General features: G+C 34.5%; 1 protein-coding gene and 1 non-coding gene across 2 annotated transcripts in view; one reads left to right on the plus strand and one right to left on the minus strand.

The window, feature by feature from the left end:
• LOC149610657 (potassium voltage-gated channel subfamily KQT member 1-like) overlaps positions 1-16,876 on the minus strand; it is a 76,606-nt gene that overhangs the window by 43,917 nt on the left and 15,813 nt on the right. The window lies entirely within an intron of this gene.
• On the plus strand, positions 14,579-14,651 carry TRNAV-UAC (transfer RNA valine (anticodon UAC)). The gene has a single exon. It is a non-coding gene; the product is annotated as a tRNA-Val (tRNA).

Genomic DNA, 16,876 nt, shown 5'->3' on the forward strand with positions numbered 1-16,876 from the left:
TAGAAGTAGGAATGGAGAACAGAGTAATGTGGGCGCGCGTCAAAGTCCCGGACCCACTTCCACGGGACGGGGGGGGAGGGGTATGAAAGAAGAGGCGGGTCATAGCGACAGAGGTTAAAAGAAACTACGTATTTTTTGCCGTCCCCGTCAGCAACGTCATCAAAACGTAGTTTAAGTGAACCAATAAGATAATTTATAATTTTCGTTACTTGTTGAAGGGAGGGGCTCTATATTGGGCTATAAGTCGGACAGATGTAAATACTAACCGTTCTCCATTCCTACTTCTAAAATTAAATTTATCCCTGACCAAACCATCAAGAATTATATAAATCATTACTAATATCTAAAAACCAAATTATTCACTCAAAAAAAAAAAAAACATTCTGTGAGATATAGGCACATTAAGAGTTTGAATTCAATAAACTTAACAATTAATTATTCGATATTAGTTATGGCTAATGAAATTAGTATAAGAAATTTTACTGTATTATTTGAAATGAAGTTAATCCTTAAGTTGCTGTCATTGCAAGAGATAAGTGTATGAAAAGCAAAATAAACATAATCTCCGAGAAATCTTCTTGATTCTAGAAGATAAATGAGAACATTTATAGTAACGATTTTGCTTTAACCACAACTATGCTTTCTTTATAGTGCAGTTTATTTTGGTCCCGAACAAAGCATATGCTATTAATAGAACCAGGGAGCACGTTATTTTTGTGCTCACTGATAGAACGGGAAGATTGACGAATATATCATATTTACGGGTCGTTGATAATGTTTTCGTCTTATACAAATGAATAAACACTGAACATCGATATAACAAAATTCCTTATTCAAACACTAATAAAGGGTATTTCTTATTTTTTTAAATACACATATTAATGATCTAATAATTCGATCACAAAATTGATTGGATTATTTTTTTGGGGGTTAATTGAAGTTTAATTGAAGTTCATAGAGAAGAAAATCGAAACAGTAAAAAAACACGGAAAAAAAGTTCACGAGGAATTTAATTTCAATTGAAATCGTGAGAAAAAGGCAAAATCCGTCATCAATAAACCTCAATTATCGTTGTTTCCTTTAAAAACTTATTAGATTGAAAAGAGTAAATGATACCGCGAAATTGAGTAAGCGCTCTTTTTCTCCCTTTTGGGAATTGCTAATATAATTTGGACCAATTAATTGAGCTGTTTCCAAATCGCAGAGGAAACAGAAAAACCGAACCAGGCAAAATAGCATTGAAAAACAATTAATTTCAAGTAAGAAGTTCTTCATCCCTTCTTGCCTTCATGTAAAGGGTGTGCGAAGCTTTACGAAGAAGTTATGCAAATCCTTAAGAAATAAGGGTTTAGATGCACCAGCAAATGAGGATCGTATATGTTTTTTAATCAGGATAAAATAATTACACCCAATTTTTATTTCCGTCAATCACGAATTTCTTTGTATCAGTAATCAAGAGTAAATTTCATTTTCTTGGTATTACCATGAATTAATGCATGAATATACTGTAGAAAATTTTACTGTCAAATGAGAGGTTGGATTGTAAATCCCGCTCACTACCTGCCCAAAGACACGCCGAGTCATAAAAATCGATAATTTTGAATTTATTTTCATTTTCCATTCACGAGGTGGCGCTAGTTACGTTACTTCAAGAGAAGTAGAGTATGACAATTTTCAGTCGTTTATATTGAACTGGATTAAAAATATTTAAATCCTATTTAATATATACATTTTCGCTGCGGTCCTCTGATTTAATCTGTGGGTTATCTTGGGGAGAAGAGATGTTGACCCTTTCTGCGAAAAGGTCAAAGGACTCGGGTATTCAATGTCGAGTTCGGTAAAACTGACAAAACCGGTCTATGGAACCTATGAGTAGGTATAAATATTCCAGTGGGAGAATCATTGCTTATGAGCCAAGTTCCTTTTACACTTAAAATCGTGTTTAAATTTAAAACACCTTTCCTGCTTAAGTGATGGGAATTGTGAATTTGCACATAATATACTTCGTAACGGGACCTAGACAAATTTTTTAGGTATTCTCACGCCATCCCCCTCTTTCCTCCCAGCTTATCAATTTTTTACAGTGCATTAACTGCATTTCACCGCGATAAATGTCTGAACATATAACTCCTCGGACCCTGTGTCTCTGAAACTCAAATATTGGCTACCGGATGTCGTTCCTAGTCAGGAAATTAAGAGACTTTGTATTTATTTTCTTTGAAAGTTAAAATAAAAAACATTCACAGACGCGATTGAATTTATTTGGGTTTGAAATGAACTGATCAAGCAGTAAAAAAGCTTCCGTAAAAAGAGAGAGATTTGCGATGAACTATGATCACGCTGCAGGTAATAGTGTTTTTCAGGGAAAGCACGATTATTGCACTTTGTCAGCTTATAATCAACCAAAAGACAATAGCAAAACTTTATAAAGTAATAGAGACTAGACTGTAATAGATAAAATGATTGGCTCTCTTTTACCCTATTTTTATTTCAACTTCTTTCGCAAACTCACCTGAAATTAAATTCAAGTGAGAACGCCACTGTCTGGACTAACCGTTCATTGAGTACCCCATAAACTAAAGCATAGACTTCCAACGAAACACCGCGCGTTAATTTTAATTTCCTTGTTTTCTGAATGACACGTTATCTCTCAAAAGTAATTAATGCAATGATAAAATGTTTTCGGGGAATGAAATTGTGGTCGAAAAGTCGAGATAAGTAAATTTTTAAAGTAATAAGATGGAATAAATTGATTACCAGTAAAATAAGTTTATTCAATGGAATACGGTAATGGGACGTTTTTCCTTAAGCATGGATATATGTTTAAATTAAAAAAATCAATATCTGGGCCTTCAGTCAAGTGATAATCTTATACTTATCGATACTTTTTTACCTCTCTGAGTTACGATGACGTCACGGAAAGGTATTACACTGGACGTACTGTGTGTGCTCTGATTTTCGTAGTTGGAAAATCGGAACAACCGTGTTCTCAGAAAGCAATTTTTAGCTTCTACTCCCATCGTAAGGGTTAAGAAGTACGCGGGGATCGGCTAGGGTTACGAGAAACGTCTAGCCTCCCAATGGCAGGGCTTCTACCAGAAGTTGACGCAATTCCGGGTTTTCTTATCATGTATTGTGAATCAATCGCCTTATATACCCTAAATTTCCAAAAATTCTTAAAGGAATAGCGACGTGATTTAAAAATTATCTCAAATCTAAAGAAAACCTTACTTTTTTGAGAGTTTAACCTATTTTGATTCCAAAAATATGCTTGAATAATATTTAATTATGAGGGAAAACACAGAAAAACACTTTGAAAACTGGAAATTTGGGGGACAAAGGCAAATTTGCGGAGAAGATTTTTGGCGGGTTTTTCTCCTTGATACGTCACTCACGGCATCTCGCGGAAAAGCCAAGCGCGAGACTCCCGAGTCTACTAATGCGGCGCGCGCGCGAATCTGAATAAATTAGGCTTAACACGGCGCGGCGACACTAACAGGCGCGTCACGTGAGCGACATCTAGAGTGAAAATTTCTCCTTACTACGCCATCAAACGAAAGAAAATCTCAACTAGGCCTTTTCCAAACACAAAACTTTGATTGCAATTTAATAAATTTCTACGAAACCAAATAAAAAAGTAAACATATCATAATAAACTAGATTTTTCAAGGATTTTTTTCGCATTTTAAGTTTGAGGATGACGAAAATTATGTCACTAACACTTTAAAGAGGCATATGCTTGTAATCAAACTTCAAAAATGGCTATGTTTAAAATTATTTTAGGAATAAAGTTTCTTAAAACCATTTAATTAGAATTAAGGTAAATTAATGACGATTAAAATAATTAGTATATATTTATTATTATATTTATCTAATTATTTAAGAAAAACCTCTTAATTGCGTCTCGACTTGAGAGGTTTATTTTGGTTTCCCAACTTGATGAAGTCTTGGTTCTATCAAGACAGTTTTGATTATTAATTCGTTAGGTTTCATCTGCTCTACTTTCCAGTCAGATAAATTCGAAAAATTTATGTAGAAATATTATCTATCAAAAGCACACACATATTTTTGTTAAATAAAATATTCTTCGGTATAAAAAGGCTTAACGTAGTTAATTAGTATCTACGGGATTGCTATGTTTCTCGGTGCATTGCCCTCAGTAAAGCAGGGCTGTTCGACCTGGTCTTTCACCATAAAATTTAAATCTAATTTTATACACCTCACTGCAATAATTTTGGGTTCCTAGTAAATTGAGAGTCGCTTAGCACCCGTCCCGCACGTTTCCCCGGTGAGAGTTACGTGAATTAGACGATAATTTACTAATCAGTCGATAAAAGGCTCCTCATTGCTCAAATAAGCGAGGGATTATAATGAGATATAAGTAGTCAAGCTACGGTACAGCAAAGTGCCTGCCATGACTTTCTCGGTTGGAGATTGACGGCTAAATTTTAATTTAGATACAGAGCTAAAAGGAACTTAAAACTTGTTACAGAGCCTGAAGGCTGGAATTTTGAAACCATGCCTGTAAAGCATATCGCTTAATTGGGTAGCGTTTCCACTTGCTAACGCCTAACTTCGAACAGAGGTAAATTACAAAGAAAGAAGTTATTCCTTAAACATTTTTTATCTGCAGTCACAAAACCCATCAATTGCATCCGGACAAAAAGCACGATGTGAGCTAATACGCTCTTAAAGTTTTGAGTTCAGTATTATTTAAGTGATCAACATTAAGTTATATTGGGATAGACGCGTTAGGTGATAAAAAGATGCAGTTTTTTATCTGCAGTCACAAAACACATCAATTGCATTTCGACAAAAAGCCCACTGAAAGCTAATACACTTTTAAAGTTTTGAGTTCGTTATTATTTAAGTGATCAGCATTAAGTTATATTGTGATTGACACGTTAGGTGATCAAAAGATGCAGTTTTTTATCTGCAGTCACATAACACATCAATTGCATTTCGACAAAAAGCACGTTGAGAGCTAATACGCTTTTAAAGTTTTGAATTTTTGATTAATTAAGTGAGCACTATTAAGTTACATTGGGATTGACTCAGAAGACCTTTTTTGTTAGGTATCCAAAAGTTCCATTTTATTAAAATAGAGTTTTGATAAAGTAAAATTTTAAAACATCGTTACTTTTCAAACATTGTATATCCCGGAAGCAGCGTTTCTCTTTCCAATAATCTAATACAGTACAAAATAACGGAATATATCGATTCAGGAGAATAGTTCGAATAGCTACGATATGGAGTTCAATATATGTTACCTCTTTTCGGGAGAGAAGTTAAAAACTTAACCTTTGTTTCAAAAAGTGGCGCGTGAACTAATACGTATCCGAACGTGAATAAATAACATTAGCTCATGACCTTTGATGACCTTATTCTCTTTAACGTATGAGTTTCGACGGCAGTCAAGATTTATTGGGTAGTGCACTGTCTAGAGTGAACGGAGAAGAAAATGGTGCTGAGCTTTATGGTAAATATTTAGAAAGAATTCAAACCCAGAGTCGATCGTGGTTTATTCACTTTGGGATATGTATAAATTCATATTTATGTACGTGTGCAATCTTGGACGAACAGTTCCACGCCCCTTTCCCCCAACGTGCGTCCGTCAATCAATTGGCACGAAGTTACCACCCTCATTCTTCCTTTAAACTGAAAATCTATGGTTGCGTGCGGTATTAGTAGATCGCACTTTGTCAGTCACCGTTTGTATTTTGTTTTTTAATATTCATACAAAATTTTATACAGGATGTTTCTGATAAGTCTGCCTTAAATTAAAGAAATAGTCCCACATGTGCAGTGATTAGCTTTAATTTACCAGCCTACGCGCATTTCTACTCATGTAATAGTACACCAAGGTAAGAAAAGGCAAGGTAACTTGAGAAAATACTAAGAAAAGGTTCAATAATGTTTTTATATTTAAAGCTCATATGTATTAGTCCACATTTGTGACTATTTCCTTCATTTTGGGGCCAATCAATGTTTCATAAATAAATGTGGTATATCCTACGTTCTTTGACACTCTTTACTCCTCAGTTTCACCCAAAGAACACCCTTAAATTTATCAGAAAAACTCTATATATATATTAAGTAATTTAAATTACATAATATCAAATATTTCAGTATTTGGTCTATCAGTACTGATATTAAGCAAGTGTCCCATCCCTTCTGAAGACATCTACCAAGAAATATAAAAGCAGCTACTGAGAAAACTAATAAATTTTGCACAGTAATCCAAGGTATAGATAAGCACATTAAAAAGGAATATTTAATTAAGTTAAAAGTACGCGTATATGTATTCATATATGGAGTGCAGTGAAGAACTGCAAGCCTCAAAACCCTTTGAAAATTAGGGCCAGTGAACTTTCTAGTTACTTTAATCAGGGCGGCTCCAACTGAAGAAGGGAAACTACAAAGTCCCCCTATCAAATATATGTCGGCATTTAGCGATAGTAAAAGGATGAAAAAAACTTTTTTTGGTTACGTACGCGGAAATAGATTGACCCAAAGTTATTCGTTAACGGACTTAGCGTTGAGTGATAACCTAACCAATAGACCACTTCGATGCAACTAAGAGGAAACGACACGGGGGTAAAACTTTGCCTTCCATCTCATTTTCAGTCTTTTTGCATCATGAGAGTGTGCAGAGACGACAATGTATCAACCCCTTTGTACGTCCCGATACTGAAGCTTGCATATCGCCTTATTTACGTTGGAAAGGTCTATTCCTCTAATAGCATAGCGGATACCGGATAGCGAAATAAATATCATTAATTACCTTCTACTCACATCTTTTAAAGTCACGAATGATGATTAAAATTCAAGGTCGTAATTAAAAGATTATTTTCTATTTGAATTGTATTTTTTAAATAATTTCTTTCTAGTTATTTCTCATACACGAATCGAGTACAGAATTGTCTCACGTAACTAAGATTAGAACAATGGATCTAAATTACATTGAAAAGGTCGGAACAATAGATATCTTCGTCATAATTTATTTCTTTCCTGCAGGAATGAGAAACTCATCTAGTCGAGTTTAAATGAGTCTGAAGAAGTAGAGAAAGAAACCTCAGTTATTCATTCGCCCCCGCAGCTCTTCAGCTTTTTTTAAAAACAACGAAACTTGAGGTTTTTGTATTTTATCCTTTTCCTTACGATAAGGCTTCCTTTGCATTTCAGAGCAAAAGCGGCGCAAGTGCATTTTTAAGAGTAGTGACTTTAATTAACGCAAGACACAAATATTTTCAAGTATATGCAATGTCCAGATCGCCCAAAATAATATAAATGTCAAAATTTTGCGTAAATATTTAAGCGCTCACTTCTGAATGTCAAGCAATTGTTTTAAATAAATCAAGCATTTAGTTTCAAATTGAGTTTTGTAATTTGCAAATAAATATTTGGCCAAAAATATTATTTGAATTTAATAATACATGCAATTTATTGCGAATTATGTTGTGATGGCATAGGTTCCATATCTAGTAATGGTTTGGAATTATAGTTTTGGTGAAGCACTTGAAAAACTGAAGGATGCAAACATTAGCAGAGATTTAAAAACTTACCAGAAAACGTGTACGAAAGCACTAAGATTTTTCAAGTTTGACTTAAGACCTAGTACAAGTTCTTAACGAGATTAAAGTGGAAAACGTTTAAGTCACTACACGTGTTTCGATCAGTTTCTTCAATCATCTAGTATAGTAACTTAGCTAACCGGCGTTGGAAGTGGAAACCGGGAAGATTTTCCTATTTTGACACTAAACACTAAATATTATTTAGACCCGATGCCATATTTTCAGAAAATAATTTTTTACAACCTTCAAATGCAATAAAACAATATAAATTCTGCGAATAACCAAAAGCTTAATATTTTTTGGGTCTAGAATAGGACGATCATAAAAGGCTTAACACAAATGTCGGTTCCTGTAGCACCCCTAACATTCTGGCTGATATCCTACACAAAAAGTTTACCTTGTCAAAGGCAAGAGCCAATCAGAATTCTTCATGAAACTAGCCTTGGCTAAGCTTAGAGGATCGGTCATCTCCATCCGTCAATTATGGGACCATGTAATGGCATTTGTTTAAACAAAACCAGAGTCGAGACTTACTTTAATGGAAAGGGGTTCGCGGACCCAACTTTGAATAACTCAACCTAATTACTTTTAAACCTACGCCGGCATCCAACAGCTCTTCTAAGTTCCGTCGCAATCGAATGAACGATAAACGAACGCATAAAGGATTAAAGGATAAACAAACAAAGAATAATTCTTTTGTTTACAAATATATTAAATTTCTTAGAAGTTTGGATCGTTTCATTTGAGAAACTAATTGATTAAAACCTAATTAGCAAACGAATAGCTTCTATACTCCTTGTTCACTAGTATGTTATGTTTTGAACTCAGCTACAAAAAGAGAATTTTTCTCTCACGTTTTGAAGAAATTGTTTATTATTTTTTATTTTCTTTGGGGAGTTACTCTATTTTTACACTCTGGATAAGTGTATTCCTATTACAAAAAAAGAAAACAAACAAGGGATGTAAGAAGAAAATTGTTTCCACCTTCCACCATGACTTACGCTTCGCTTCCTGACACAAAAATTGAATTTCTAAGAAAACAAAAACCTAAAGCATGAAAAGAAAAAATGAAAAAGTCGTATAGATCAAACAACCGTGACATCCTTAAACCGTTCAATTTTAAAAGATGAAAAATAACTCCAAATATTGACGGGACAAACCGCTTTAAAAACCGAGAAAATGTTCTTGAAATTCTCCCATCTCTAGTTTGTAAAGGAGAACTCTAAGCAGTTTAGTTTTTATGTTGCTTTATATAATTTGAGGCGTCGGTAAAAGTTTGAACTTAGAGCAAAACAGAAACTTGTCAAAACAGTATTTAATTCGCTGGGTAAAGTGTGACAAGATTTATATCGTATACAGGGACGGATTACGAAAAAGCGAGAAAACTGTCACTTTTAGGTTTCAGAAAATTCTTTTTCTCATATTTTACCGTTTTCTTAAATACGTGGGAGTCATAAATTAAAGGTAAATGTAGATTGCATTGCGTAAATTTTCTTGAATGCAGAAATACCGTAATTTTTAGTACTATTATTATAAGAGAATGTAATTTTCGCTATAAAATAAAGTGACCGCAGATCAGTCTTCGGAGTTAAACGGATAATTAATTTAATTATAGGAGCGTTATATTCTCCAGTTTAGATGATTTTCGTACTCAAATAATTTTAATTGAATCTGCAACATAGCTCTTGTTCAACGTCAGACCACACTTGGTGACAACTAGGCTATATTGAGATTTAATCCGTTATTTTGTCAATCGCGATTGAGCAAACTATTCGGCTCCGAAGATTTTAATAAATGTCACTTAAGGATAAAAGTCCACATTGTCTATCCATTATAAATAATTAAATCTGTGGAAAATCGATCGATAATTTCCGATACAAAAGTACGAAGATCTCTAATTAATGACTTCCTAAAGTGTTAATGTAAAACCTACTTAGTTTTCTCTTCTTGAAAAAGTGAACATAATTTGCGTGGATTGAGACCAAGATCTATTTAAGTCTTTCTTCTAGTAATGCAAAGATAAATTATAATTCATAAATATGAGATTTTGAAGAATAGTGAAAACATTTAATGAATTAATAACTAGTCAAATAAAATACGATTTGTTTTAGGTTGTAGGCTATTTACGTTACAAAACTGGTTGTAATATTTTTCTGATCTTTATTGGAAATAATGCCTGACAGCTTCAATTTGGAAAAAAAATAATAGACACTACGGAAATTTCTTTCTCTCAGTCTAAATAAAAGTAACATTGTGGCGTCAGCAGTGTGTTACAAGCACCTCCTACACGTATGAATTTAATCATCATAAAATTTAATTTATCTCTACTTCGTTTTTCTTTTTCAAACTTTAACATCCAAGAAATCGATTTTTTTTTCAAAATTTAAAAAACTTAATTAGGTCTTCATTTAGTTTATAATTAAAAAAAACCTGTTCAAGAGGAAAGCTTCTTATATTTTTAAACTTCGAAGGAGGTAATTATTCTTGAACTTTCTCTGGGTTTAGAAAGAGCTTTAAAACTTCAATAACCTCCTTTTTAAACCATATATTATTAAAAACTTCTTTTTACAACAAGTGTTGGATATTTGCTGCATGAAAACTAATTTTCTAAATAAGTTTCATTGAATCCGTGATTAAAGATACTACAATAATGACGAAATACGTGCAAAAGGCAGCGCTTCTAAATAAGCGAGGTTTTTTAGTTTTACCTACTTTTGTATCACTTTAGATAAAAATCAATATTGAAAATATCAACACAGAACGTATCTGATTTCAAAAAAATATATATATTTTGAAGCATTAAGGCACCGTCTGAGAATCCTTATTATAATAAGAAAATATTCTAAGAATAGAGAGAAACAGAAATACCGAAAACATTCTGGGAATGGAGAGAAATGGAAATACCAAAGACAGTCCTTAGCAAGAGAGAAAACAGTATTTGCATTGATACCTTATAAAAATATCTTCCAGCATGCGAGAAAATTCCTGGATTGAAATAATAATCGAGGGACCGCCAATGGTAGTAATCTCATTGAAGTGAAGCAGTGAGCAAATTAAGACGCTTATAGGTTGGCTTGCATAAAGGATACCAATATTCGTTGGCTTTCAAATTAACTGAACAAATTCAGAAGGAGAAACAGTTCATTAATTTTAAATTTAATTTATTTATAACTATGCTACCCGGTGCTATACCGGGTGTTTTAAGGGAGTATATGTCTATGCAGAAGCTAAACACTACCCACCTTTGTGAAATATCTGCATGATGTTGTTATTTTAGAAATAAATATTTTTTAACTTTTTAATACAATAAAGCTATGCTTATTTGCTTAATTGGAATGAAGAAAAAAGCTACGGCTTAGTGCCAAAGGGTTCGCGGACCCAACTTTGAGTAAGTCAACCAAACCACGTCTGAAAGTTTCAATTATGTTACCAACCTTTAATTTTTTTTTTTTGCTTTATTTTTTCAAATTCGGTAATGAATTATGATTGTTCTTAAACAACAAAAATACAAACAATCTACTTTCTCAAAAATATATAAGATTCTGTAAACAAGCTTTCAATGAACCCCAAAATGGCAAAACGTAAAAATACCGTGACGTAAACGATGGAATGCTAACCGTGTAACTTGATGATCATAGGGCAGTTTTTCCTTTAATGAATTACAATAATTATGATATCAGTTAAAAGTCGAGTTTCGAAAGTTTTAGTTACATAATTTTGAAGTATTGACTATAAAGAAAGGACATTTTAGAAATTAACAGTTTCCATCGTTTCATGGGTGTAATACTGAAGTTTTTGATGAGACATGATTTGAGATATCTTAATATAAAGATGTAATTTCTTCTCCTTTTAGAGTTCGCCAATGTTGAGACAATATAAAAGCAACAGAAGCAATATTGCTAATACAACTCAAGATAAATTCGTCTCAAAAGGGATTTTTAAAATTGTTACATCTCCTGCTACTTGTCCCCTTTAAAAACTGGATATTTGACATGACCTGATAATCACCGAACGGTAGCTTATTGCTATGAAGATTACAATTCCTGAAGTTCAATATTTTAACACCCATTAATCGTAACTTTTGTAAACTTCTGGAAAATATATCGAAATGAAAATTTTGTGACATGTTGCAAAACTAATTACAGTTCATTGAACTCAGTGAAAGAAACTGTAAAATTAGCCTTTCTTATAGGTTTTTAAAATTAGTATTTATGTAAAAAACGTTTGCAAATTTATACATTTTACATTATGGGAGTATGTAAAGTTGTAGCAGCCTCTACACTATAATGAATACATTGAAAGAAGGAAAGGCTCACTCAAGTCAGGCCTAAAGCAAGAATGGCACTGAATAAATATCAAAATAGAGCGATTTGGATGCTTCATAAACACGAAAAGTACCCGGGAATTTTCCCCATAGGCCCTGCGGCGGAAGAGACAGCACAGGCTAGCTTTCATGCATCGAAACTTTTGCAATGTAAATTATGTATACCGGGCAAAATCGGATCCAAGAAGTCCGGAATTCGTTCAAGAGATGATGATGATGGACCCCGCCTGTATACACACGCTTCTAAGGATTTCGAACGTTAATGTTAACACCCGGGGCGGAAATACACTAAAAATCAATCCTCTTGCTCGATATGGCACCGAAGTTGCATTGCAAAGGACTAGGGCCTTGGCAAAGGAAAGGAGCAGGTTCATGCGAACGATAATTGAAGTAATGACGTCATACGCTTGTACTTCTCTATACCCCTTATGGTTTTCGCTAGTGGACTTCAATTAAATTTCAGCTGACGTTTCGCGTGGGCTTCTGTGGAGATTATCCAGATTTAATTGACAGGTTAATTAAGAAAATGCTAATTAATTTTAAATCAGCAATAAAATCAAGCTACTAAGACGATGCATTTACCGTTCACGGGGCTCTGACAAGCAATTAACTTAAGTCTTGTATTTTTGTACCGAAAAAAATATCCACTATAGATAAACACGCTGCTCCAAGCTACCAAGGAGTAATAAAACGTCAGTAATAAGTTTTGATGAAAATTTCAAGTAATGGAATCAACATATTAACACGGTATTTAAGGGGACTTTAAAAAGTCAGCGGACCCTTAAATTTTTTATAGGCAACTGACCCCCTTGCAATCATTGACGTCATTAGCTGATGTAAAACGCGTCAAAGAGAAATTATTTCGTGGTTGTGAAGCGGTTCCTCACATCCGGTTAGGTTAATATCTCCCCGCTCCGGCCTTTCCCCAGGCCCTACTCCCGAGAGTCCGAGAAACCCGCTGCGTTTGCTAGAACCGCCGACCGTAGCAATAGCAAAAGCTCTGTGATTGGTCCAATTGCAGGATAAAGCTTAAATAACACAAAAATAAGAAGATGCCTCAACACTATTTTCCCGGAAAGAAGGAAAGTCTTTCGTTTTTGTACCGCGGTTGTGACGTCAATAACGACTTTTTCAAAGAAAAAAAGTAAAAAAATTCAACGGTTTGCCGACAACTTTACAGAACCTTTAAAGTTTAGCCTTGTATAGCTGCATTGAAACTTTTTACTGTTGCTAACGACACTTCATAAACCATGAACTTCTGGTTGTAGGTCCTTCAAGCCGGCAGACGTTTGGACTCTTTCTGTATGACGTTACTATTCGATTCTTCTAACACGAGGTCTAACGAGCTATTTTTGTTCAGCGCGTCCTGAATCCTGGGAAAATAACTTCTCCGGGAAAAGGAGTAGGATTGGAAGGGTATAGAAGTAGGATAAGAGTGCATGCCTATATTTGAGACGCGCGGCCGGGCAACCTAACGATGTCCGCTCTCTTATCAGGTGGGAAAGTAAAGGTACCTCTGCGGCTCCATTGAAACAGCGAAAAGAATTTTCTGGAGAGTGGTTAGTCCTTCAAAAACTCTTTTGGTGAACCTCGTCATCCGAGCAAGCAACGGAATCCGGTGTGCACGTAATACAAAAGTTGTGTTTGGATATGGGTACCTCAGTACTTGTAGCTAAAAAGAGAGAGAGATAGGTCCTACAGCAGATGTAGCGAAGTGCTAGTGAGAACTTCCCGATGAAATTTCATCAAGCTACGTGAGATATACGGTACGAGCTCTTTCTCGCTCCAGTAAAGTTTTCTCAACTATATAACCCTTTCACTTAAAACTTTTCAGAGTATATAGTGAGTGCACTGTGTACTTTGAAAAATAACCATCTAAAAATTTAATGGGCTGAGTATGATGATAATAAAGTGTGTGTGGGCCTTGCGCAAACTAAAAGACACAGGTTGTTATATGGCATTAAAGAGAAGGTGATACGTTTACTTGTTTAAGAGGAGTTGACAAACTTCCTCTGTCGTTTTCGTGTATTAAATTTCGTTTTGTTTGTAGGTACAAAGGTTTTACAAAGACTCCCATTCCACAGGGGGGTTCTCTTCAAGCTATAGTTCCACTCGACAGAAAACACGACGGAAATGCGGCAGAAAGGGGTTCAACCGAAAAACGTTTACGACGAACCCGACAGAATTTCCGTTTGGCCGGGCGTAACTTGTGTTCTATTTTTAACGGTGGTGTTCGGTGTTACGCCGGGTTCTCAGCCAATGAAATTAATCGGACTAACGACGTTATACATTTCCAAAGCGCATGCGTACGCGGCATCGATCGATAGCCGCCATTTTTTTATTTATTCTACAGGGCCGGTAGGCCCTTGTAGATATGACTTCATACTCTTTTGTAACGTTAAAGCAAAAGTCACATGCTTTTACCAATTTTCCTATGGAGATTAACATGGGGTTTTTCGTGATATTTAACCACCTCAAACTGAAAAACTAGAGCGAAGTTACTTTTCGGAATACTCTTAATTTAACAATTAAGTATTCAGGGTGTGCGATCGGCTAGTCTAATCAGAAACAATTAAGTCTAAGTATGTTAATTTTAGTTAATTACAGAAGTACTTGTTTCGACCATCGTGATTGGACATAATAATAATGCTATAGCTCTTCGAAAACTCAAAATAACCAAGTATCTATGGTGTAGTGGTTATCACGTCCGCTTTACACTCGGAAGGTCCCAGGTTCGAGCCCTGGTAGATACATGACTTGACTATAGTTATTGGACACAATAATAAGCTAGATCTCTTCGAAAACTCAGAATAACAAAGTATTCATTGTGTAGTGGTTATCACGTCCGCTTTACACGCGGAAGGTCCCGGGTTCGAGCCCAGGTAGATACATGTTTTGACCATCGTGATTGGACATAATAATAAGCTAGATCTCTTAGGAATCTCAGTATTACCAGGTATGTGTAGTGTAGTGGTTATCTCGTCCGCCTAACACGCGGAAGGTGCAACGTTCGGGCCCTTCTAGATACATGTTTTGACCATCGTAATTGGACGTAATAATAAGCGGTAAAGAAAACATAATTAATCAAAATTTAATTACATTAAGACTGAAGCGACAGATATTATATAAAAACGTCTTGGTTTGGACCAAGGCCGAAAAAACAAACGATATGTGTGAGGTTTATCAATTGACTGAAGTTCAGATATTGAAATTTTTTCTAGTTATTTTTATACACTCAATCCTTAATCATTATTTAATTCAATCAACTGATTTTACTGTTAATCGACCTAGTCCCTCTAAATTAATTTAAAAAATTACATATCTACGCTTTTTCAAGAACAATTACATTTTCCGAAAACATTTTATCATGAAATTAATTATTTTGAAGGGATTTCGTGTCGATGCTCACTAACTTGTGAGCATCTTGACCGACATAGTTTTAATTGTTGCTGGCTTGACAAATTTTCAAGTTTGCACCAAAAGAAGTTTAAATCTGTTTTAAGTTGTTGATAAGACTGTCGTTTAGAGTGAATGTCTTCTACTTAAGACAAAGCAACAAAGTTTATCCTGTGTGGTAAAGGGTAAAGATCACATAAACAGAAATACTTCTCAGACTTGTTATATTCATTTCCCGCGGAAATAATATGGTTAAACACATCATTCATTACTTGTTATGCCAAGAAGGTCACATTTAACTCCGACACCCCCTCTCTTCCTCTATTTTCCCAATATATGGCATTTTATAATCACCAGTGGTTTCAGTGTATGAGTCATCTGAGCCGTCGCAACACACTCAGCCAATATTACCATAGACTGAGTTATGACCAAGAAATACTTAAGTACGGAAAAGGAAGTTCCAGTGCAACTTTACCATCAAAGAGGCGACAATAGAAATGTAGCATTTCGATATACGAAATTAAATGTATAAATTCGCGCAACTCCCTTGTTTGGCATCCACGATCAAATATTTACATTTTCCATTCGAGTTATGCCAAAGTTCGCTTGCTCTTTTTAGACATCCAGTAGAACATTTCAAATATTCAATACTGTATCCTCAACATGATAAATTAATTTCACGATAAAATGTTTTCGGAAAATGTAATTGTTCTTGAAAAAGCGTAGATATGTAATTTTTTAAATTAATTTAGAGGGACTAGATCGATTAACAGTAAAATCAGTTGATTGAATTAAATAATGATTAAGGATTGAGTGTATAAAAATAACTAGAAAAAATTTCAATATCTGAACTTCAGTCAATTGATAAACCTCACACATATCGTTTGTTTTTTCGGCCTTGGTCCAAACCAAGACGTTTTTATATAATTGTGTTTGACATTAGCTGTTAGAAGTAGTTGATAAGGGCTTTTTATAAACAATGCGACCAAGATACAAAAAGTTTGTGTTAGTTTGCGTCCTCAAGAAACCCCTCCCATTTTTCACGTGACCAAAAATATGTACCACCAAACCTAAAATTCGGTCGTCGGCTGCTTGATTTCAGTCGGTATTTTTCGGCCGTGTGGGAATAGCTTAAGAGAAAAATTAATCCGTCTGAACCTAAACTAACTTAATTTAACCAATATGAAAGATTCTCTACGAAGATAGTACTATTTTTGCCAATGGCATACTATGCTTTATGAATAGTTTTTCCTTCTCTTTCGTGGTTCTTAAAATAGCACTTTCACGAAATATTTATTAAACTTGGTCTGATAATAACAATTTTTATAACGGTTTTAAATCTTCCATTTTTATATCCCTCCCCAGCGTTTTAAAATTGACTGACTAGTTCAAAAATATAACAACATCTCGCTAAAATCGTAAAAATTAGAACAATGCATGTATAGACTCAGAAAAGGTGGTAACAGAGGAAACTTGATTTGAAAATTTACTTTCATCAGAAAGCGTGGTTCCAGGTCCTTTGGAACTTATTCGCGCAGAAAGATATAATATGAAAGAATATAATAAATCTATTGTTACAGTA

The sequence above is a fragment of the Phalangium opilio genome, unplaced genomic scaffold, assembly GCF_054372755.1.
Source record: "Phalangium opilio isolate 3A_F unplaced genomic scaffold, DU_Popi_V2 ptg000329l_1, whole genome shotgun sequence".
Lineage (NCBI taxonomy): Eukaryota > Metazoa > Arthropoda > Arachnida > Opiliones > Phalangiidae > Phalangium > Phalangium opilio.